Source organism: Silene latifolia, chromosome 2 (assembly GCF_048544455.1).
Source record: "Silene latifolia isolate original U9 population chromosome 2, ASM4854445v1, whole genome shotgun sequence".
Classification (NCBI taxonomy): Eukaryota; Viridiplantae; Streptophyta; class Magnoliopsida; order Caryophyllales; family Caryophyllaceae; genus Silene; species Silene latifolia.
The window spans coordinates 48,725,448-48,748,827 of NC_133527.1; the positions used below are offsets into that span (position 1 = coordinate 48,725,448).

General features: G+C 40.5%; 1 non-coding gene across 1 annotated transcript; it reads left to right on the forward strand.

Moving 5' to 3' along the window:
* The first annotated feature begins 12,635 nt into the window (after nucleotides 1-12,635).
* LOC141645132 (small nucleolar RNA R71) lies at nucleotides 12,636-12,741 on the forward strand. Its single transcript, XR_012544719.1, has one exon. It is a non-coding gene; the product is annotated as a small nucleolar RNA R71 (small nucleolar RNA).
* The last annotated feature ends 10,639 nt before the right edge of the window (nucleotides 12,742-23,380 follow it).

Below are 23,380 nucleotides of genomic sequence, written 5' to 3' on the forward strand. Positions count from 1 at the left end.
TAATGTTGTGACTAAGTAAAGAGTTCCCCCTCAATATTACACCGTCATCTTAATAATAAAGATCAACGCAAGATCAAGACGATTAACAAGAAATCGAAACTTGAAGGACTTTGAGAGACAATCGGTCTTGACAAGGAGCAAGCTTAGGTAGATGCTTACCATTGACGTTCTTTCCCCTTCTTGACATTATCGAAAAGTTAAGAACAAAACTGAAATGACAAGAATAATATAAGACGAGACAAGAGATAAAAACGTCATAGAACATAATATTAGCACTCATAACTATAAGCATCTAGAGGATTAATTATCATACAAACTTAAGAAAACATGTTTGATGCCAAAGGGCCGAATAAAACACATGTTTAAAGAGACACTTGGGCCATAATCCACAAGTGTATGCCAAAATGGGCCGAATTTAAGTTTGCAAAATACACCATTAAGATAAAGAAAAGATACTAAAAGGAGAAGGTGCTAAATAAGGCAAGGTGAGACAAAGTCAAATGTTGCGGGTTCTGTAAGGGTTCACGTAGTCGGGGCGGGTATGATGTTCTAAGGCATCGAGACGATCAAAGGAGCTCCGCACAAGCTGAGAAAGACCTTGAATACTTCGTTCAAAGTTGAGTATCTTCAAGGACAAAGCTTTATTGGCCTCCAAAGTTAGTGATTGATCGTTTTCCATAGCTTTTCCGTGCATAACCAAAGCACCGCCTTGACTCGTGAGAAAGGTAAGACGATCTCCTTGTGGGAACACTTCCCCAAGAATTGCCTTTAATTCCCTCTCAAAACCCTCTAGCCTCTTATCCACCTCATCCATCCAAGAATAAACCCGAGAAGCATCCAAACCCGACTCCAAAGACCGTGATGGTCCAATATGTGACAAAACCGTAGCCAAGTGGGTGCATTGCTCCTCAAACTTCTCCATTTAAGTAGTCATAAAACTTCCCAATTTTGCCTCTATTGGCCCCAAACCCGAATCACTCGGAATCTTCTCAACATCCTTAATAAGTACCAACTCGGGTCCATCAACAACAAGACCCATAAGCTTAATCAAGCAATCACACATGAAATCCTTTGCACTTACACCGTAGCTATCCCGTCCCACCACTCGTTTTACTTCTAACAACCAAGACACCCACATCCCATATGGAAGGTCGATTGTTGTACTAAATTTCTCCTTGGTAACCGTGAGACTCGTTTGGACTATACGATGTAAAAAAAGACTCTCTAAATTAACCTTTTGTCCTTCCAACCATGAGTAAATAATAATGGCCTCATAACTCGAAACCTTGTCTCGTCCTCCTCTCCTCGGCACAACCGTGTTCCAAAGAAAATTTAAGAGGAACTTAATTTTCGCCGAGAGAGGACGAACAACAATGTTTCCACCATCCGTCCCAACATCCTCAAAATAATTCTTAACCAACAATTCCTTGTCACTAACAACATTGGACCATTCAAGACTCGGATTAATTTCAATTCCGTCATCGGAAACCGAAAAAGCAGTGCAAAAATCCGAAGCAGAAACAGTCACCTCAACACCATTAACCAATGCATGCAAGACCCCTTTCTTAATCGACACACTAGCAAAGAATTGAACAATTTCAACCGGATAAATTGGACCTGAAAATTGACTAATGTGACTCCACCCTTGAAAATCAAGAAAATCAATGAAAAACTTAAGGGCGGGAACATTAACCAACCAAGATTTGGGATAATACCTTCCTCCATGTATAAAATACTTCAAGACACGAGAAAAAAGGATGCTTTCGTCATGAGTCAACCGGACTCGATTTAGCCCTTCTTTTGTCGCGGCTTTCGAAACATCCCGGAGTAAAGGTCGTGCAACACCATTCCTTACAACAATCTCGGGCTCCTCAATATCATTACCTTCATCAACAACTACCTTTTTTTTCCCTTTAAAAAGGCGACGTCTCTTTCTCTCGGATACCGTGTCGTCCCGACCGTGAAACAGGGGTGTAGATAAGTTTGGTTGAGGTGAAGGAAAGTTAGAAGAATTAAGATCATGAGATGGTAGTGGTGATGATGGTTTGTTAAAGTGACGGCTTTGTTGATGGCGGGTTGATGATCGAGTTTTTGTATGATGTGAATTCACTGTGATGTTGATGGTTGAGTAAAGGAGATGATGGTGAGATGATGGTAAATATTTTGAAAAGAGAAAAAGTTATGCAAGTGAGGGTGTGGATATGTTTACACGACAAAGAAAGAAAGGGGGTAATTATAGGCTAGGTTTAGGTTTAGGCAAGTGTTAATCAATTATGGTAAGTGTCAAATAGTGATAAGAGTTATGGTAGTAATAGGATGGTAGGTGATCAAATAAATATGGTAAAAGATAAGATATGGAAAAGATAATTATTTGAAGTTTATTTAGGAAGGAAGCATAATACGTAAGATTTTGTGAGGCTATTTTAGGAGAATTTTTGTGCAATATGGAAAAATAAAAATATGGTGTATTTGATAAAAGATAAAGTTTGTATGATAATTAAATTCTAAATAACAAACAGAATTTATGACAAATATTTTCCTATAAACAAAATTATTCATGTAACGCAATATACGGACACAGTCATACAATCTTAACTTAAACTAGTCAGTCATAGGAAAATTAAACATATATAGAAGCTTAGGTACCACCAATTAAACCAATTTCCAACCGTAAAGTCTCAAATCGTTCTCTAGCTAACGATTTTGTCAAAATGTCAGCCCATTGTTTTTCAGTACTACAAAATTCAAGTTTTATATTCCCCTTCTCAACATGGTCTCTAATAAAATGATGTCTTATTTCAATGTGTTTAGTACGTGAATGTTGTGCAGGATTTTTAGAAATTATTATTGCACTAGTATTATCACATAAAATAGGAATGCATCCTACGTCAATACCATAATCACGTAATTGTTGCTTAAGCCATAATAATTGAGTACATACCAGTCCTGCAACGATGTATTCAGCTTCAACAGCTGAGAGGGCAACCGAATTTTGCTTCTTTGAACCCCACGTAATAATACACGGTCCGACAAATGTGGCGACACCCGATGTACTTTTTCTGTCTAGAGAACATCCCGCGTAGTCGGCATCGGAATAACCGACTAGATCGAAGTTACACTCCATCGGATACCATAAATACAGCTTGGCCGTTCCAATTAAATATCGTAAAATTCGTTTTACGGCCGTCAAAATGCGATTCTTTAGGAGATGATTGATATCTCGCACAAACGCATACGCTAAACATAATATTGGGTCTACTTACGGTCAAATATAACAGTGACCTAATCATTCCACGGTAAGTAGTTTCATCAACTGATTTACCGTCTTCATCTAATGTTAATTTATTGTTCTCGACCATTGGAGTAGGCATAGCATGAGAATTTTCCATTCCGAATTTTCGAATTAATTCCTCAATATACTTCTGTTGAGCGAGTGATGTGACCATTATTTGAGCATATTTACCTAGGAAGAATTTCAATTCTCCCATCATACTCATCTCGAACTCGGAGGTCATCAACTCAGAAAAATATTTGCATAGGTTTCGGTTGGTCGATCCAAAGATAATGTCATCGACTTATATTTGAACAACCTAAAGGTCAGAACCCTCGGATTTTAGAAATAGGGTTTTATCAACAGATCCTCTACTGAATCCACTGTCAAGTAGAAACTTTGATAATCTGTCGTACCATGCCCTAGGTACTTGTTTCAATCCATATACAGCTTTGTCTAATTTGAAGACGTGATCTTCAAATTTGCTATTTTTAAATTCAGGGGGTTGTTCAACGAAGACTTCCTCCTGTAAATACCCATTCAGGAATGCTGTCTTGACGTCCATCTGGAAGTGCTTCATTCCTTTATGTGCTGCGAATGCTATCAGAAGTCTAATAGCTTCAAGACGGGCAACAGGTGCGAAAGTCTCGTCATAATCTATTCCTTCTTGTTGATTATAACCTTGGATCACCAATCTTGCTTTATTTTTGATAATGACTCCGGCATCATCTAATTTGTTTCTAAAGACCCACTTGTTCCAATGATAGATCGATCCTTTGGTCTAGGGACTAAATGCCAAACCTTGTTTCGTTCGAACTGTTGTAGCTCTTCTTGCATAGCGACAATCCAGTCTGATTCTGCAAGAGCTTCATTGATATTTGTTGGTTCGATCATGGATAGAAAATAGTAGAAAGAACAGAAGTTATTCAAGGATCCTCTAGTTTGAACACCCTTCTTAATATTCCCTAGAATATTGTCCATGGGGTGTGAGCTCTTGTATTTCCACTTTGTTGAAGTACTTGGTTCTTCATCGTTATTTGAGCTTGTCCCAACTTCATTTGGATCGGAATTGGAGGAAGTTCCCCCTAAATCCAATCCGGGTGTTGTATTAGAGCCGTTTATAAATTCAGACTCTACACCTTGATTTGGATCCAATGTTATAGTAACATCACCTATAACATTAGTTTGGGAGTCATCATTTTGAGTAAATGTTATAGTATCATCAACTATAACTTTGGTTTTCTCATTTTTATCTTTTGAAGAACGATCAAGTTCATCACTTGTTCCCTCAATTTCATTGTCCTCCAATTCCAGTTCCGGGGGGTCGTCTCTTGAAAGACAGAAGTCGGGTTCGTCCAAGTCTTCTTTCTCATCTTGTAAAGGCTTATCAAACACGTTATCTTCATTAAAAATAACGTGCACACTTTCTTCAATGCAAAGAGTTCTCTTATTGAAGACTTTGTACGCCTTGCTATGATCTGAATATCCTATGAAAATCGCCTCATCACTCCTAGGGTCGAATTTACTTAACCTGTTTTTACCGTTATTATGAACAAAACATTTACTCCCAAAGCAGCGAAGATGGGAGATATTAGGTTTTCGACCTATAAGGAGTTCGTAGGGGGTTTTCTTAAGAATAGGTCGGATCATAGCACGATTATGGATGTAGCAAGAAGTACTAATGGCTTCAGCCCAAAAGTTACGAGGTAAACCACTACACAAAAGCATTGTACGTGCCATATCTTCTAAAGTTCTATTCATACGTTCAACGACACCGTTTTGTTGAGGAGTTCTTGGTGCAGAGAAGTTATGCCCCACACCATTAACTCTACAATATTCTATTAAAGCTTGGTTATCAAACTCGGTGCCATGATCCGTACGAATAGATACAAGATTAGTCTTATATTTGTTTTGAAGACGTTTCATAAGACAATCAAATTCATCAAACGTTTCGTCTTTTGAATGAAGAAAGATAGGCCATACATACCTTGAGTAATCGTCTACAAGAACGAAGACGTACCTTGATCCTCCTCTACTCCTTACCTTCATGGGTCCACATAAATCCATGTGTACTAATTCGAAGGCTTGATTTGTGCTTACTTCTCTTTTAGGTTTGAATGATGATCTTACTTGTTTTCACCTGGCACATGTATCACACATCTTTTCTTGGTCGAACTTGATTTTAGGTAACCCTTCAACCAAGTCCCACTTCTTGAGTTTGTTCAAGGTTAGTGAGCTAATGTGACCAAACCGCTTATGCCATAAACATGGATCATCGAGTGTAACTTTCATACATGAAAAAGATTTAGTAGGCACAACATTTAAATCTACCATATATACGTTCCTTTTCCTGTGGCCTTCAAGAGTAACATTGCTAGTTCCTTCAATTATAATGCGACAACTATCAGTATGGAAAATAACTTTGTTACCATTGTCGCATAGTTGAGATATGCTAATAAAATTATGCTTTAGACCATCCACAAGATAGACATCGCTGATCGCGTGAGACTTAGAAATTCCGATTTCGCAAACGCCGATTACTTTTCCCTTTTTGTTGTCCCCGAACGTCACTTTTCCTCCGTTGAAGGGCTTGAGTGAAAGAAATAGATTCTTATCTCCAGTCATGTGTCTTGAACATCCACTATCAAGATACCGTTGATTGTTTTCTTTTACTACTTCCTGCAGAAGGGATTAGATACAGTTTTTAGGTACCCAAGCTAAGTTGGGTCCCTTATGATTAGTTACTCTATATACTAAATCCTTTCGAACCCAAAGTTGTCTAATGACTGTTTTTCTAACTCTTGGGTTATTTTGCTTGGGAGGAGTTCTAGGTTTAGAGTTTTCTTCCGGTCTGGGAATTTCTCTGGGTCTACCTTGACTGTTTCCCTTGTGAACAGGTTTACTAGGTTTAGGTTGACAAGGGTTTTGTGAAGTGCTAGGTTTTTTGGTGTAGTCGAAGGCCATGTCATAGAACCAACGAAACTTATTGTTCCTTTCCTCGTTAGGTTCATTTATGGGGGTTTCATCATTCTCGTCAACTGTGTCAATAGTTTTAGCATGGTTGGCATTTTTTCGTATATCATGAGCCTTTTTGACATAGTTGATTTGGATGTTACCCGTATGACCACAGTAATTGCAAATCAGATATTTAGGAAGATCAGCATACTTCCTTTTTCTAAAGTCAAAATCCGAAGGTGTTGATTTGTATTTAGAGTGATATCTACGGCTGTAGCACTCATGTCCTAACCCCATCTTCATATTGTTGTCAGATTGTTCGGTTAGGAAGTTTAGGACTTTTGTGCTACCTTCCCACTTATCATGGACCTTTCTAGCATGTAGAAGTAGGTCTTTTAGAGTTTTAATTTCCTCTTGACATTTCGTGTGATCTACATCATTGTCTTTCTTAAAGTTATCACGGAAATCTTGGAATCATTTGTTAAGAAGGAATACAACATCGGTATGTTGTTTCTTAACATTGATCATGTTGGTCTTAGATTTCTTTAATTGCTTTGAAAGGGAATCTATCTCTTTCTTTTGGTCTAAGATCACTGCTTCATCAGATGTGACCTTAGTTTCCAAAAGTTCTTTGGCTTTTCTAAGTTCTAAAGTTATAGCTTCATTAGCTATAACTTTGGCTTGAAGGTGCCTGATTTTAAGCTTTAGGTCTGAAGTTATAACTTCATTAGCTATAACTTTGGACTCTAATTCCTTCTTTTCAGCCATAGTAGAATCTAACGTTGTTGCTTTCTCAGCTATAACCTTAGATTTTAACTTCTTAGCTTTGGCCTTCAGAGTATGATTCTCTTTTGCAATTTCGAGAATTTGTTCCTTTAGATCCTTTAGCTCCAAGTCCTGTTCATGACACTTATCAAGAGATTGTTCAAAGAATTCAATTAAAGCACTTTTAGACAATTTTTTAACGCGTTTTTTAAGCTCAAGATAACTTACCTCTTTATCGTCATCTTCATCTGATTCTCCAAGAAAGCAATAATTTGAGTGTGAGTTTGTACTTTCATCGTCGCTGTCGGATATTAGATCAAGACTAACGCTGCTGAGACAAAGGTTTGCTACTTCGTCGTCTTCAGATTCCTCGTCATCTTCTGAGTCAAGGTCTCCCCAACACGAAGCCATCATAACCTGTTTGAATTCTCTTTTTGTCTTCTCACGTTTTGTCTTGTCCTTGATCTTCTCCCATGTAGGACAACCCTTGATCATGTGACCAGATTCTCCACACTTGAATCAACCTCTATTTGCGAAAGATGACTTTAATTCAGTAACCTTTTTGTTGGATGACTTGTTGTTCTTGTTGTAGGATGATTTTGTTTGTTTGTTTCAAAATATCTTATTTTTTAAACGGCGTGCAAACAGAACAGTTTCATCCTCTAGTTCAGAGTCAACTTCTTAACTCTTTAAGGCCATACTCTTATTACGGCTTGGTTCAGCGTCATCTTTGTTAAGAGTAATTTCATGGGCCATAAGAGCACCAATGAGTTCTTGATAGGATAGGTTTTCAAGATCTCGTGATTCCTCCATTGCAGTGACTTTAGCACGCCACTTCTTAGTCAGGCTCCTAAGACCCTTTCTAGCAATGTCCTCAGTACTGAATTTCCTACCTAGGTTTTTCAGTTCATTTATGATGCTTGAAAACCTTGCGGACATACTATCTAAGGACTCATTAGGCTCTATAATGAATAGCTCATATTTTTGCATAAGCAAATCTATTCGGTGCTTCCTAACAACGGAAGTACCTTCATAAGCTAGTTCAAGCCCATCCCATATCTCCTTGGCCGTAGAACACGAAGAAAATCGATCAAACTCTGTAGAAGTCATTCCGTTTTGCAGGAGACTTATTGCTTTGGAGTTCTTTTCGGCCTTCTTGTAGTCGGCCTCGACATAGTCCTCTTCTTTCTTTTCATAGGTAGTGCCTTCCTCGGATGCTACAAGGATTTTGTGCGGTCCGTTTTGGATAATCCTCCAGCACTCCCAATCATGACCTTTCACATAGTGAGTCATCATGTTTTTCCACAATCCATAATTCTTCCCATCAAAGACGGGACACTTGAGATATTTGGAATCCATTTATCACGTGATTGGAAGCGGAATATAAAACGATAGGATAAATAAAAACAAGATAAATCAGCCTCTTTGCGGTTAGGCAATCAAGAGCACGAGGCTCTGATACCAATTGAAGAGTCTATCGATCCGAAATACTCAAGAGGGGGGGGGGGGGGTGAATTGAAGATTGATTAAACTTTAACTAATCAACTAATGAATGTAAAACAAAATAAACAAACGAACGAAAGAGAGGAGACACACGGTTTTTGAAGTGGTTCAGTTTCACAAGTCGAAACCTACGTCCACTATTCTCGATTAATAAATTTAGTACCTTTCTACGGATTAAAAATTTACTAACCCAACACGTACAACTAACTCTAGCTGTAACTCCATGAGTACCATTAAATACTCGAGTGACTAACTTACGCTAATAAGAAAGCACTAATGATTCTTGCAAAGGTTCACGTTAATGAAAAAGTAAGAAATCAAATAAGTACTATTATCTTATAACGATAACTTAACAAATGAATATACGAGTTTAAAACACACGACCTTTCAAAAATAACAAAACGGTTTTCTGCTTTGAAACACACGAGTTTCCTTTGTAAAAATAAGATCAATTTTTATGCTTAAGGTCTCTATTTTAAATGTTGCAAAGAGCAAAGTATTCATAGAAAGGAAAGAGCAAGGCAATTCGGTTTTTAGAAACCCTAATGGCCGAATAATATGAGATATGTTAACAAATCATATCTTCTATTATTTCTTTCCTAAAAGTCTAAAAGATAATAAAGAATATTCAAAAAGATAGAATATAATTTATTTAATTATTATCTTTACTATAAATTCTAAGTTATGATAAGATTTTCTACAACAAGAATATCTTTTATCATAAACAAATATATTAAGTAAGATATATAAGATATGTAAAGATATAGAATCTTTACCAAACATATCTTAGTCTACACGAGATGTCATGGCTCATATGCCTCGTGACTCGAGCAAACCCTAGCTCAATATATGGGTTAGAATTTAGGTTTTAAGAGAGGCTTTGTTGAAACCCTAATTAGTAGCATGGTCCAACTCATAAGTTGACCCAAAACGACTACTAGTAAACGTTCAACAAAGAACCAAACTCCGCACTAAACCGGTGTTTATCAAGTAAATACTTTTATCAAAACATTTAAAGATAAACTTTAAACAATTTTAAAACACTATATGTCGTGTATAGTAAACTCAGCATCTCAATGTTATAGTAAGAGAGCTATAACATTGAGCTCTTTTACTAGTAATGTTATAGCTGCAAAGCTATAACTTTACTAATTTAAGAAACTCATTCTAGGTTATCATTACGAGATAATCACCTATACTATTCTAATCTTCAAGGAGATCTTCGAGTATAGGCTAAGTCATCATCTAAGCTTGATTAATATTTAGACGGACTTCGTCTTCATATAAATCTTGAATGAATCTTCAAATCGTTTGAACTTGAATTGAGGCTTGATTCTTATATACTTTCATCACAACTTCCTTTGTTGTTTGTATTGGATAATCTAAAAGATTTAGACAAACGATTACGCGCAACAAGTATATAAATTATAAAGCACCTTGACATCATCAAAACATAAACATATACACTATATGGTTCAACAGGGAAGAAAACTTACTGGATGATGTTAATGGTTGATTGAATCTTGCAAAATGATGAAGAAATAGATGTTTCCTAGTGATTTTAGATGAAGAAATGAAGGAAATTGATGGAGAAAGAGTGAAGGAGTACCGTCGGGTTATGATAGAATGTTGTGTTTTTTTTTTTACTTACCCGTGCTCCAAATAATGCCAGCGGAATAGAAAATCACGTCCTCGATCGGGGCTGGCAACCCCGATCGGGGTTAACCGGTCCTCGCTGCTTTTCCCTTTTGCTTCTTTATTTTATTAATTCCGTCCCGTTTTCGAAAACTACGTCCCCGAATGGGGTTTTTGCATGGGGAAGCGTGCCATATTCTCCTTTAAATCTATTTTTTCTTCATTTTCACCTATAAATCACAAAAAGAAACATCATCAAGTCTAGTATATTATTTCTAATATACGAAAAACATTAAATTGCGGAAAATTAAAAACAAAAATAAATAAAAGCAAATAAAAAGCTTGGGTTGCATCCCAAGAAGCTCTGGTTTAACATCCCGCACGACGTAAGAAGCTATTTTGATCAAGTTTCATCATTGCGCCTGCCACCACCCAAGCTCCACTTCATAGCTATCTTTGCATTCCGCAACCATTTGAAATTGTTCAAATAAAATTTCCTTTTCTTTTTGACACTCTTAGCAATAGTGCCCGTAGCATCGTCACCTACAAAATAAACAACACCAATATCGTCCTCCAACGGATCCATTAGTAAATATCCAAGCGTAGTAGAGGCATTAGGAGAGTCCACAGCGCTAAATAAATAACAAGACTCTTGTAACATTGGGCTTCTATTGGTGTTGTTTTTGCTAAAGGAAACCCGATCATCACCTACTTCTAACGTCAACCTCCCATTTTTCACATCAATTAGCACACCCGCGGTGCGTAAAAATGGCCTACCCAATATAATTGGGGTTTGTGAGTCCTCGAGCATATCGATTATGAGGAAGTCAACGGGTATGAAAAACTTGCCAACTTTGACGGGTACATCTTCTAAAACACCTAAGGGTCGCTTTAAAGAACGGTCCGCCATTTGCAATGTGATACTTGTGCATTTTAAAGCACCCATGTTAAGTTTTTCACAAATAGAATAGGGCATGACACTCACACTAGCACCTAGGTCGCAAAGGGCCTTATCAATGGTATATGTGCCTATAGTGCAAAGAATAGAATAGCTACCGGGGTCCTTAAGTTTCGGGGAGACTTATTTTGTAAGAGTGCACTACACTCTTCGGTGAAAGCAATGGTCTCAACCTCATTGAAGGATCGCTCCTTTGGGAGGATTTCCTTCATAAACTTTGAGTAGGAAGGGACTTTGGTAAGTAATTCAATAAATGGGACGGTGACTTGCAAATTTTTACAAACTTCCAAAAACTTACCGAACTTACCTTCCTCCTTGTGCTTTGCTAGACGATGGGGAAACAGTATTTGAACAACTTCCTTTGGAGGAGCATCTTCCACATCTCTCACTTTCACTTTATCGTTCTCAATGGGAACATCTACCTTCTTTGAAACGACATCATCCTCCTTAGCATTTGGAGAGACTTCGTCAACAATCACCTTGTCACTTTATTTGGTCATAGGGGGCTCAACATCTTTGGTATCAAGCTTGCTCTTTCTCTTTAGCATCAATAACCGATGAGGAAATGGCACACGATCCTTAATAAGAGGCTCTTTACTAGCCTTCTTTTTGTCATTTCCCCCAAGCTTGGGCTTTTTAACAACCACCTCGTCATCCAAGGTCATGGAGGGTCCATCATAGCTTGTACCACTTCTCAAGGAGATGGAATTAACGGTCGCATGTGGTTGCTCACCTTGAGGTGGTAATTGACCCATTTTCCTTGAAGAGCTAGATGAGGCTAGTTGAGCCATTTGTTGCTCCAACATCTTGATTGCGGCATTGTGAGCTTGATCATTCTTTTGAATTTGAGCCAATAATTCCCTTTACATTTGCACTATCAAGCCCTCAAGTTTACCTCTTCCTTGGTTGTTTTGTTGGCCATTTTGTGGTGGTGGCCCTTGATTTTGTTGGTAGCTTTATTGAGGTGGCCTTTGTTGGTTTTGATAACCCAGTGGGGGATTATACTTTTGTTGTTGAGGGACATAGGCATTTTGTTGTGGTGAGGGTTGAGGGTTAAGCACATTATTGCTTCTATAAGACATATTCGGGTGAAATTTTGAATTCGGGTTATAAGTATTGGAAAATGTACTCGGTGGATATGAACTTTGTCTAAAAGCTTGAAAAGCATTTACCTCCTCAATAGTGGCTTGGCAATGAGCGGTGTAATGACCCGCACCTCCGGAACCATCACAAACAATGATTTGATTTGTAGAAGACATGGCATTGAGTTGTTGAAGGGAATCTCTAGCATCTCGTTCCGCCAATTGTTGTTGGAGTAAGGCAATTTGAGCCAACAAGACGGGATTGTCGGAGAATTCTTCTTTACCTTTGAGTGGCACACTTCTGGAATTGACATATTGTTCATCATGGACCGCCATAGATTCGATCGTGGCATGCGAAATATCGGTGTCAATTTGATCAAACCGCCCATTGTTAGCGGAATTAAGAATCCTTCAGGACTCGGCACAACATCCATTGTAGAATGTTATAGCTAGAAACCAATCATCTAGCCCATGATGTCGCACTATCTTTGCAACTCTTTGTACCTCTCCCAAGTTTCATATAAGCTCTCAAGAGCTTGTTGACGGAATCCAGTGATTTGGCTCCTCAAAGTTTGAGTTTTCTCCGGTGGAAAAAAAACTTTTGATAAAAAGCAAGAGCCAATGTCTCCCAATTGGTGATTCCCAAAGTGGTGCGGTCAAGGCTATTGAACCAAAGCTTGGCCTTGTCCTTCAAAGAGAAAGGGAAAATTATTTCCCTTATTTGGGCTTGAGTGACGCCTGTTTGACGGATCATGGAGCAATAATCGCAGAAATTTTGCACATGCAAATTGGGATCTTCTAAAGGACTTCTCCCAAATTGCTTCCTCTCCACAAGGCTAATGAAAGCCGGTTTGATCTCGAAGTTCGGCGCGGTAATTTGATTAGTTGTGATACCGGCCGGAAGCATGGCCGTGGTGGGCTTTGAGTGATCGGAAAGTTTCACCATATTTTTAGTTGAAGATGGTGGTGGTGGTGGAGATGGTGAACGTGAAACCTCCTCCTCTACAAGGGCTTCTAGATCGTCTAAGTAAGACTTTCTAGCACTTTCAACTTGTACGGGAGAAGTGGCTTCTTTCACTTCCTTCTAAAAACGTCGTCTTCTCCTAAAGGTTTTCTCGGGATAGGAATCCGGTGAAGGTATTTCTCCACTACGAGAGGACCTGGGCATAAGACAACAATTTCTAGAAAATGATAAGTAACAGTCTCAAGGAATAAGTGTTCTTTAAGACAAAAGAAAACAAGATAAAAATCGACAATTCAATACGCAATAAAACCGTGCTCCCGGACAACGACGCCAAAATTTGATAGGCTTATCGTGTACCTATGCAAAGATAATTACCCTAGACACAAATTAATGTAGCAATAGGGGTCGAACATAAGGAGACAGGAATTGCGTTGTGAAATGTTATGGAAAGATTCTTATCAAGGTCGATTTCGTTGAAGTTTGTTTGTTGTTGGTTTGATGACTAACAAATATTAAGATGTAAACTATATGGTAAAAGGGAGTCTAGCGGAGTCGGGTCACACATGAAAAGGTAAATATATGATAATGTTAAACTCAAAATTAACAACATTGTCAATTGTTTAGGCTTACAGACACCCACCTTACCATATTAGTGTCAACCATAGACCGGGTCCTAGAGAAACTCTCGTTTATGACTAGGTCATCCTACTACACATGCTTAGTCTAATCCGATTCCATGCCTCTCGACTTTTAGAACGAATTAACAAACATAATCAATGAATAAGGCCTTTAAACATAGATTAAACGGGACGATGCAAACATGTGATAGAAACAATTAGACAATATTATATCAACCTAATTTATCATTTTATATATTTGATTTGCATGGCTTCCCTAGCCCCTAGACTAAGGCATTTAGCTACTGATAGTAGGTAAAGTCATCACACCCTTATAAAAAACAAATTTATAAAGCTCGATACCGAACTAGTAAAGTTTGGTAAGTCGAGGTCGATCACAAGGATGGTGGGGTTAGGCTACAAGTCTTTGTCACTAGTTCTAGTCTAGTCGATCAATAATGAGGTTGATGTTGGAAATATTCTTAAAGTGACTAAAACAAGAAATAAATGACCAACTAACAAGTAAACAATGAAAGTAGATATGAAGTGACTAATTAGGCGAGTTAGGGGGATTAAGGGGATTCATGTATCTGATAGGGTTCTCAATTGGGTATAAAGGTTCATTAATCGACAAAGTATAAGTGCTAAAATGAAGTCTTAATACTCTCTCGAGTCACTAAGTACCCGACCATCCTATTACTCACTCTCGTGATAATAATAAGAAACGGTCTCACCCTAAATGCGCCTAATCAAGTCCCGGGTCTCCCAGATCGACTCAATAAGAAGGTCAAATAACACTAATCGTCATTAGGGTCACACAATACATTAAAGTACCAATTAAGTGACAAATTAACACAATTGAGTTAACGATTAGCGATAATAATGACTACCCATTAAATGAAATCCCAATTTAATACACTAATCCCTTCCCCCCTAACTAATTACTCTACTTTAACATAATTGAATTAACACTAACTAACAGTAAACATGGGATAAACATAATTAAACTACAAAAGATTCAAACTTTAATTAAATTAACGGTTTTTTCCCATGGTACGCTCGAACTTTGGCGGATTACACATGGTACCCCTCCTTTTAGCTTTCTACATATGGTGCCCATCAGTTTGACTTTTTCCTTCCCCAAATGCCCTTACTATGCTTGCTGTCGTAACGCCGTGAATGTATTTCATTTGGCGCCAACAACATAACCAACACACACCCTTATTTGTCTTTATTCTAACCTAAACACATATTAAAAACCTAAATTCATTCTCTCATTATCCTAAACAAAACCTATTAATCTTCCCAAACAAAATCCCTAATTTTCCCAGAAAATTTTACAGAACCCTAACCCCAAACAAAATCCCTAATTTTACCCCAACATCCGAAAGTAATCTCCTCTTTCAACCTTCATCTGCGGATTTTCGTCCTTTCAAAGTGCAAAGGTAATATCTTTAACAACTATCTTTAATTTTCAATTAACTTCATAAAAATTGTTTATTTAGATTCAATTAAGTTATATGAAGCAGTAATATGTGTTGCATGTTAGTATTTGTCAATTTTTTTTTCACGAAATTAGGGTTTGAGTTATATTTTTGATTAACTTTCATCATTGTGTGTAATTATAGGATGGATCCTGCAATATGGTTGGAATTTAACTATGGGGGTAAGTGCTTTGATTATCCAGTATATGATGTTGATTTAATGCAATTACTGGATGTAATTGGTGAGCTTGGGGATGTGAGTTTGAAGCAGAATGTATTCATACCATCAATTTACGACTTATTTTATAAAAATGCTAGAGGTCAGAAAATATATATAAGAAATGATAATGATTTGTTGAGCATGTTTGCTCATTTTGAAGGGAGAAATGCTATTAAGGTTTGGTTGGAGCACACTGAACATCCTATTAATTTATTTAGGTTGGCTGAGGGATTGAAAAAGGTACAAAGAGAGGTAGAAGAGAAAAAACAGAGGGAAGAAGAAGAGAGGGATAGAAGGCAGAGGGAGGCAATAGAAATGGAGCCTTTGAGCATTGAAGTGTCTGTGGTGGATGTAGATACTACTGACACTGAGTATGTAAGAATTTACACCTCCCAAGAAATTGCTGATGAAGTGCCACTATCCCAACCCACTGATCAACAATCTACTCCACATTCATAACCTACTCCCAAATCTCCTCCACAACCTACTCCCAAATCTCCTCCACAATCTACACCTAAATCTCCTCCACAACCTACACCCAAATCTTCTCCACAACCTAATGTTTAGGTGATTTTTACCCAATTGGTTGTTTTGGGTCAATGTGGTCTTACTCGTTGCTTGCTTGATTGATCGTGTGTATTTGATATTTAAATAAGGAAATAAAGTACGAAATATAAATTGACACGTAGGATTTGGTGACGCGAAAAACCCAATGTTGGAACAACCGCGGGAGGGACGGTACCCTGCCAAATATTGCACTATGTTTGAATGGTGAACGAATACAATTGAGATGTAGTGTAAAGTTAGATAGCTCGAGGTATTGTGTGTATAAGATCTTGGATATCCTCCTTTGATTGCTCCCTTGGCTATTTATAGGGTAAGAACCCTAGGTGTATCCTACCATGATTATGGAAAGGAATACAACTTCCATAATAACTCTTTCTATAACACGTCGTCTCCCTCCATTTTCCCTGACTTCTCCCTGACTTCTCCCTGAACCCTTTCCTAAATGCAGATGCTCTTTTCAATGGGCTCAGCCTTCTTTTACACGCATTAGTTAGCCCATTTCCCCTTCAGCGCCCTTGCCCCCAACCGTGGGCTCTCCTTCTTTTATTCCTCCCTTCATGGTCCATTACTTACTAAGTGGGCTTTACTTATTGTGTGAATTTTAGCCCAAACAGTTTTCCACCAATTCCTTATGAGGTACGCTTCGAGGTGTCGAACAAGGAATTCACGTAGTCGATTACTAAAACACTAAGCCGTCATTTACACTTCCTTCCATGCACACTCATCATTACTACCGCCCACCTCCTCATTTCGCGTGCCCTACTCCCTCTCTCTTCCTTTATAACCCCAACTCCCTTCTCCACTTCATTAATCTCACAATCACTTTCCCATAAAACTCTCTTCCCCCCAAATCCTTACTCTCCCTTTCCTCTCTTCTCGCCGGCTTCACTGCTTCACTCCCGCTGTCCTTTTCACCATGTATTTCTTCCTCCTTTCCTTTTCTTAATCTCCCTTTTCTCTTTTCCACCATGTGAAAAACTCGACACTCATCTTCAACATCTACGCCTTTTGATCGGAACCCATACCCGGTCTTTCCTTCCCGGGGCCTTTTCACTCACCCCCATGACTGTGACTCTGCCTTGACCCCCGCCGATGTCCCTTTAATCAAGGGTTTGCTTGGTCTTGGTGACGGGGTGGACATTGCCATCCCCGACCCGGGCCAAAAAGCTGATGCCATCCGTCCAAGGTGGGTTTGCTTCTATTTATACCCATTTAAATATGGCCTCCGTTTCCCCTTTCCAAAACTTGTCCAAGATTTTATCTTTACAAATAACTTTGCTATGGCACAAATTTCTGCCACCGTCTGGAGGGTTCTCCTCTACTCTCTAGCCGTTTGTCAAAATACTGGCAATTCTATCTCTCTGGGCAATCTGGCCCACATGTATGACATCAGGTCCCTGGGTAGGGGCCAATTCTTATTCCGGAGCTTTGGCGAGGCTCCTTTCAAGCATGTGTCGAAATATCATGATGAGAAATGGTTCGAAGACTTCTTTGACGTGAGGAAGGCTTCTATTCAGCCGCCTGCTGATTACATCTTTGAGAAATGGATCATAACTTCGATTAAGTAGCTCCCCTGTCACCTGACTTGTTTATCTCACTGCTTACCAGCTTACTTCATCGTCTTCGTGCAGGTCCCTGCTACCTAATCCGTATTGGTGCCCAGATTCCTGCTCGCAACAAGTTATTCTGTATTCCTCAGCTAGAGAGGATGTTTCTTGACCTACTTCCTGGATTTTCACCTGCTTCTTCCTCTAACCCTCTTCAATCAGCTCACAGCATGTCTTTAAGCTACCTATAGTCATTATTGCATGCAATCTTGCTGACTGTCTGATCCCTCCTGACAACTGAAATAATGACTGTCTGCAGGCTCAAAGGTTAATCATGTGGAAGCTATCCTCCAAAGCGTCAAAAGGAAAAGATCTGCTGCTAGCCCTGATGTGGCGTCTGCCTCTAAGAGGAGTGCTCCTGCTACCTCCTTCCAGACACCTCCTACCCATTCCAGCTCCGCACGGCCTGGACCCTTAGTGGTCAGCCCGCTGTCTCCTCATCCTCCTACCCCTCCTGTCAGTCCTTGTGCCTCTGCCAGCAGAGGCATTATCGCTCACTTCCTAGAGGGCTTTGGGAATGTCGATAAGGTGCCATACTGGCCAGAGATCGACCAGCTGCTCTTTCCTTCTCTGGTCGACGCCTTTTCGGAATTTGCCCCCGAGGAGATGACTGAGAATGATGTGCATAACGCTTTCATGGTCAGTGTTCTCCGTCTTCCACTTGTTCTAAATCTTTTACCTTTAATTCTTGCTAACTTTAATTTCTTCTGCCTCAGGCCTTCTAGTCTGCCCTCTATAACAGAAAGATGATCAACATAGTGCAGACCACCAGCCATGCCACTAGCGCCAAGAATAGTGAGCTGACTGGGTTTATTGCTGATTTAGAGAAGCAGCGTGCTGACTTGAGGGGACGGGTGGCTGAGCTGAAGGCAAATCTGGCTGGCGCAAAGAGGAAGCTGAAGGAAGGAGTTGATCAGCTGGCTCGCACCCAGGAGGTTTGCACCACATTCTCTGACTCCTTGAAACGTTCTGAGGAGAGGATCAGTGAGTTGATCACCTTGGCCACAAATATTGTTGCCTATGCTACCTGGCGGGGGAAGATCAGTGGAATGCGTGCTGCCCTTGAGGAGCCTCCAACTCTGCAAGCCATTGAAGAAGAAGAGAGGCAGTTGGAGACCCTGTACCCGGTGCAACCTGACTTGAGCGTCCTGAAGCCTGAAGTTGACGAGGTGAACTCTCTTGCGCTGGCTGAGCAGGCTGCTGCTAGAGATGTAGGGTTGCTCCAGGAGGCTGCTGACGGAGCTCAGGAAGCTATAGCAGCTGAGGGTGTGCAAGCTGGTCCTGTACCTGAAACAGATTGTCAGCGGGAGGAGGTAGAAGAGATGCCATATGTGGAGGTCATTAATGTGACCGAAAATTAAGAATTTTTTTTTTTATCAACGAACTTTTTTGGTAGTCTGGCCCTTTGGTGGCAGACTTGTAAGTTTCGAATACTTTTCTGGTTGTCTCGCCATGATGGCGATTGAACTTTGGGGCCGTACTTTTAGCCAAGTTTTTTTTTTTTTTGAAATGCCCCCTTGCCCTTGTTTGGCAAGTTTGGATTATATCTTGTGCACTTATCTTTAAATTTCCTTAGTTAGGAGGTTGCCGTGTCAGCTTGCTGGCTGATTTAGGCGAGTCATGTCATCCTGAGAAGGCTGACTTTAGACTCAGCTAGCTGCCGTTCCAGTCTGTTGACTGACTTAGGCATGTGCCGCACTGTAAGGAAGGGTGGCCGTGTCAACCTGAGAGGTTGATTTAGACCAGTCGTGTCATCCTGAGAAGGCTGACCTAGACTCAGGTAGCTGCCGTGTCAGTCTGATGACTGATTTAGGCGTATGCCACAATTTTGACTACATAACCTTGTTCATGACGCAAGGTGTGTTCGTCACGTTTTAGAGCCAACAGGCGTGTAATTTAGGCAAGTTTATCGTCGTTCTAGGACCAATGGGATGCTGCAGGATTCTGGTAGCTTAGAGATCCCTACGTTCCACATATGTGTGCATGCATGCTGGGGCCCTGATTAATTCCGATTAGTGCGAGCTACATCCAGAGGGTGGTATCAGGGGTAGCTGGGTAAGTGTTTCATCTGTCAACCAGGCTCTCTTTCGTATGTTCCACAGTCCGCCTGGTGAGAGTGCTCCTAGTGGAGAGAGTAGGTTAGGCATGTTGGAGTGCCATGTGCCTTGTCACCTCGCGTTGGCAGTTGACAGTCGTGCTAGATACACTTTCAACGTACCATAGACATTAGGATTCAGAGTGACGTACTTAGAGAAGTCTGAAAATAGAAAAGTCTATTTGAATGATGTGAAGTATCTGACGCCATCTCATGGGGTACCAGAGAAATTGTGGTCCCAGGAAGCTGTCAGACCACACCATTCTAATAGCAGTTTAAAATTTGAAAGAGTTAGAGATACCAGAAATGGGAATGAAATTGGTAGTATGCCTACTACCAGTACATTACCCTGTAGGCTAAAATCTCCTTATTATTAAATGTAATATCTCTTCAGGTGAAGTATGTTCCATGGGTGTTGTATGATTTGACCGTCCATAGTCATCAGTCTATATGCACCATGGCCAACAACTCCTTCTACCTGGTATGGTCTTTCCCATTTGTAGGCGAATTTGCTTGCCTTTCGATTTTTAGTGTTCTGGAATACTTTACGGAGAACCAGGTCTCCTACCTCCAGGAGCCTGACTATCACATTCTTGTTGTAACTCCTGACCACTGACTGCTTGTAGGCAGCTAGACGTATTTTTGCACTTGCTCGCAGCTCGTCTACTGTGTCCAGGCTCTTGACCATCTCTGCATTGTTCAGTTCCCCTGTCATACATCCATACCTGTGAGTGGGAACCAGAACCTCTGATGGAATGACTACTTCCACACCAAACACCAGGCTGAAGGGTGTTTGGCATGTTTCTATCTTAGGCGTCGTTCTATCTGACCATAACACCAGTGGCAATTCATCTGCCCACTTTTCTCCTAACTTCTGTAACCTCCTTCTCAGATTATCCATGATAATTTTGTTGCTAGACTCAGCTTGCCCATTAGACTTTGGAGTCCTGGGTGCTGATTTTTTCAAGGTGATGTTCCATCTGGCGCAGTATCCCTCAGCATCGTTGGAGATGAATTGTGAGCCATTGTCACATATGATCTCTGATGGGATACCAAACCTGCAGATGATATTGCGTTTTATGAAAGAGATGACTTGTTTGTCCTTCACTTCTGTGAATGCTTCTGCCTCTATGCACTTGGAGAAGTAATCTGTCATCGCCAGCATCCATATCCTGTTCCCCGTGGCTCTTGGTAGAGGGCATACTATGTCCACACCCTATGTCATGAATGGTCAGGGAGAAATGATAGGGTGTAAGGGTTCTGCTGGCTGATGGATCATTGGTGCTGAACGCTGGCAGGCGTCACACTTACGGGCGTATTGTACTGCATCTGCCCTCATTGTGGGCCAGAAGTAACCTTGTCTGAGAGCTTTGTTTGATAGACTCCTGCCCCCTGCATGGTTTCCACATTCACCACTGTGGAGAGCATGTAACACAGTCTGTGCTTACTGCTTGTCTAGGCATCGTAAGTAGGGGCCTGCCACTGACTTCCTGAAGAGTACATCATCAATTAGTATAAATCTGGAGGCTTTCATTTTGAAGCCTCTTACTTCCTTCTTGTCGTCTGGAAACTTGTTATAACGCAGGCAGTCTAGGTAGGGTGTCCGCCAATCCCAGTCATCTGCCTGTATAGCTGGTTGGTCAGGTGGCTGGGAGTCTTCCCCGTCCTCCGTAGCTGTCTGAACTCCCAATTTATCCTGCTAATCCTCCAGTTCTCCTCTGTGTATTTGATCTGCCTTTTGGATAGAAGGCTCCAGCATGTGTGCGATGGGAATGCCGGATAGTTTTGTTGGCTTGAATGTTGCCTCCAGAGTTGCTAAGGCGTCTGCCTCTACATTCTGATCTCTGGGAATCTGCTTGATCTTGCAAGTTTGGAATTTCTATTTTAACTCTTTTGCTACCTTTAAATATGCAATCATTTTTGAGTCTCTGGCTATAAACTCGTCATTCACGTGATTGACTATCAGCAGAGAGTCACTGGATATGTGCAGGTGCCTGACTCCTAACTCCAGAGCTAGCTACATTTCTAGTATCAAAGCTTTGTATTCTGTTTCGTTATTAGTTACCTTGAATTCACACCTTACTGCCTGTGCTATCAGATCTCCCTGTGGTGACCGTAGGATTAACCCTACACCTGCCCCCTTTAGTTGGAGGCTCCATCGATGTGCATTTGCTAGACCTCTACGTCCCTGTTCCCTTCCAGGGTTAGGATCTCCTCATCTGCCAGATTTTGGATGGCTGGACTGAAGTCTGAGACAAAGTCTACCAGCGCTTGCGATTTGATTGCTGTTCTGGGTCATACTGGATATCATACCCACTAAGGTGTACAGACCATTTTGATATTCTGCCTGACAGTTCAGGTTTCCTCATGACAGACTTCAGCGGATAGTTGGTCACAACATGTATGGTGTGGGACTCAAAATAGGGGCGCAGCTTATGAGATGCTACTACCAGAGCTAATACTAATTTTTTGAGAGACGTGTACCTGGTCTCTGCCGGTAGCAGAGATTTGCTTACATAATATACTGGCCGCTGTTCCTTCTCCTGCTCTCTGACTAGGACAACACTCACTGCCACCTCTGTGACGGCTAGGTAGAGGAACGGTGGCTCTCCAGGTTCTGGCTTTGACAGCAGTGGTGGGTTGCTGAGGTAGTGTTTCACCTCCCTGAATGCTTGCTCGTAGTCTGCGGTCCACTCAAACTTTTGGCTCTTGATTAGTATATCGTAAAATAGCCTGCACTTATCTGAGGATCTTGAGATGAATCTGCTGAAGGCTGCTACCTTGCCAGCTAGTCTTTGAACGTCTTTAGGCTTTCCAGGTGACTCCAATTGTAAAACAGCCTTGATCTGCATGATGTTGGCTTCTATCCCTCTTTGGGTTACAATGTAGCCTAAGAATTTGCCAGAGGATACCCCAAAGGTGCATTTGGATGGATTTAGCTTCATTTTTTTATTCCCTCAGGGTGTTGAATGTTTCTGCCAGGTGTCGCATATGATCTTTGGCTTTTTCTGATTTCACCACCATGTCATCGATATATACTTCCATAGTTCGTCCTATCTGCTCTTTAAACATGCGGTTGACCAGCCTCTGATATGTGGAACCTGCATTCTTTAGGCTGAATGGCATGACGTTGTAACATTATATCCCTCTTTTAGACATAAATGCCGTCTTTTCTTGATCTGCAGGATCCATTTTGATTTGATTGTAACCACTCCATGCGTCTAGGAATGTCAGCATTTCGTGTCTAGCTATCGCATCCACCATTGCGTCGATATGAGGCAGTGGGAAGGGATCTTTGGGTCATGCTTTGTTGAGATCAGTGAAGTCTACGCATACTCTTCACTTTCCATTCTTTTTAGGTACCACCACCACGTTGGACAACCACTCTGGATATTTCACCTCTCTTATTTTCTTTGCTGCCAGAAGGCTATCTATCTCTTGATTAATTACCTTATTTCTTTCTGCTGCAAACTTCCTCCTTCTCTGCTGGATGGGTTTGCACTTTGGGTCCACACTGCGTTTATGCGTTATGATGGATGGGTTTATCCCTATCATGTCGTCGTGCGACCATGCGAAACAATCCATGTTATCTCGCAGAAATTTGATTAGTTGCTGCCTCAAGCTCCCCGTGCATCCAACTCCAATTAGCATGGTTCT